The following is a 2,823-nucleotide window of genomic DNA, read 5'->3' as shown; positions in this document are numbered from 1 at the left end:
AGAGAACTTTATTTTAGAGATATTCAGTAGAAAAGGAGCTGTACCTACCCTGATATAACTCTGTGCACACAGTATTATCACGGGTTTGACCCATGGCTGTCATTGCTCATGTTGGGAGAAGCAGGAAAACTGCCTGAGGGTTAGCAGTATGATTCTTCGCGCTGGAGTAAATTTAACAACTCTGTGTATTTGTTACCTGCAAATTCTCAGAGGGCTTACTCCATCTGAGGTTTGGGTTTTTTTATTTTTTTAGGGGGATATACATGTGAGAAGACTATTCAAAGCCCAAAAGTATTTGAGTGATATTGATTTGCAGTTACGTGTCAGAGAAGTGTTGTTAACCATCGATGAGCTTTGCTTTAGCCTTTACTTAGCCCTAGAAAAACACAAGGCAAAGCACTCCAGATGAGGGCCGAGGGCATTTTTGTGCTATAGGACTTAATTAGGGGCTTGTGTGTTGTAATTTGTGTTTATTTTGTAGAAAGGCGAGCCATAAGGATCTTTCTTAGCATGCTGTGTATGGGCTGTCTACATGTTATACAGAAGAAAGAAAATGCATACAAGGTCGAAGGCAAGTGCAGCATACAAGGAAACCGTGTGAAATTAGGGCACATATCTAGGTCAAGAAAGGGTTTTAATGGAGTGGAAAAAATGAGGGAGAGAAGATTTAAGACACACAAATAATTATCGAGTGAATTTTTGGCATGTGGACACCGTCAGGATAGAGTCAGTCAAATAGCTTATTTGAGCTGAAGTTGGCCAGGTTTTGCTGTAAGATCAGCATAGCAGTGAGGGTCATTTCCACAGGCCGGAGGGAGGAAGTGAGAAGATTACATATAAATCAACTCTATTGGAAAAATATAATCATATAAAATCCTGACAAATACTGTTTTAAAACACATTCACTTATTTAAAAGCCCTTACCGAAGCTGCATATAAACTCATAAGCTACAAAGAGTCTGAATAAGAGACGCTGGGGCTTTACTGATAAAAATGTGCTGACATTGTTGGGTCAGTTTAATGGTAGAATCAGAATGTACATCCACACATGACTTGAAAAGGAAAATGTCCAATTTGTGAAGTCTGGTACCAGCCAGTGAATGAGATTAAGAAAATGAGAACTTGACATAGGGAAAAGCTTCTGGTTTTCTCCCATAAAAACGAGTGATTGTACTTTCAACAGCAAATGTGAAACTATTCTAGTGGATGCTAGAACTATCCATTTACTATGGCAATGCAAAGTTGTTGACCAAGATACACACGTTTCCTTCCTCCCTACTTTCTTTTCTTTAATGTGTTTATTTTTTTAAATAAAAATTTTGCTTGTAGATAGCAAAAACGAAACGGACTAAGAGTGAAAGAATTAACTGTGGTCAGGCACCTAAGCTTAGCAATTTTCTACTTTTTTTTAGCGTAAATGGATCTGACCACAAAATCTGATTTGATTTTAGTTACTGTAAAGGATTGTGGATACAAAGAGCTAGAGTGCTGGTTCTGACCCAGCCATACTCTTTACTTTGTGATCTCTTAAAAACAGGTAGGCATGTCTAAACAAGTGCAGACAATCATGTTTGCTCCACCCTGAGATGAACCTAACTAGACATAAGCCTGTTTTAGACCAAAACCTGGGGAGTCACATCAAAGCCATCACGCTTCCTTGGGTTTATATTAATGCATTTACATCATTTCCAAAGATGTGGTTTATGGCTGGCAAGGTCAGAAAATAGGCCAAACCATGATTGTCTGCATCAGTTTGTGTAGACCCCCTTCTAAGAGAACATATTGATGGGCATTATTATTTGTGGTGCCACCAGTTTTACAGTCATTGTTTTTTTCATAGCCTTGTGCCAATTTAAAATTGCTTTTATTCTTTTCAAAGGAGAAGGAACACAATAGCAAGTTCTGGAGCAGATAGGTAAGACTGTACACACTGCTCTCAGGACAGGTGTTTATTTAGCTACTATAATGCTAGCAATTAAAATAAACATTCAGCCCAGCTTTAAACCAGGAGGTATAATTATGATATTCAAAGCCCTCAGTAAGATGATCGAAATATCATTTAGGTGTGTACATAATGGTCACGAGAAGTGTAAACAAGCACTTGGGCAGTTAGATTCCCCATATCTCTATAGAACAGCATGTGGTCAAGGGGACAGAACCATTATCTGCTCCGGCAACTCATGCTTTGTTTAATCTGTTTGCTCGTGAATGTAGTTATAATAGTAGTACTCCTTACTCTTATCAGAACTACAATAAAAAGTAGATATTAATCTCTAAGAATGATACCTCTGTTGGTTCCAATAACCAGAAAGTCCACAAAACACTTGCACTGTAAAAAAATAATTTTCCAGAACTTACTTATGTTTTCTCAATCCTGTAAACACTGTACATACCAAAATGTACCATTCCTCTGATGACTGAGACATTCATGTAATGGCAGTTTAAAGTCCAATACCCATAGTCTAATGATTATATCATGAAGGAGCCTGAAAGCTTGATAGAAAGTTGCTTCAGGATTTTTTATGAATTGATCATATCCGTGTTAGATAATCATACATCTCCCATTTCCCAGCATAGAATAATTCACATGGGAAAATTGCCAGATGATCTACTATTCCAGTCACCTGTGACAGTTCTTCTTTACGTAACTGGAAATGATCTGAAGAATGATAAAGTGGCAATCATTCTCAACTCCCACATGAGAAATCATCAAATCAACTAAGACTCTTCCAGAAGAGAGGCAGCTGACAAGGGTAATGACAAGGTCCATAAAATCATGAATGATGGTATTGTAGATGCTAAAGGTTTGCACCGCTTTAAGAG

This window comes from Tauraco erythrolophus, chromosome 9 (genome assembly GCF_009769465.1).
Source record: "Tauraco erythrolophus isolate bTauEry1 chromosome 9, bTauEry1.pri, whole genome shotgun sequence".
NCBI lineage: Eukaryota > Metazoa > Chordata > Aves > Musophagiformes > Musophagidae > Tauraco > Tauraco erythrolophus.
Note: the sequence above shows the minus strand (reverse complement) of the source record.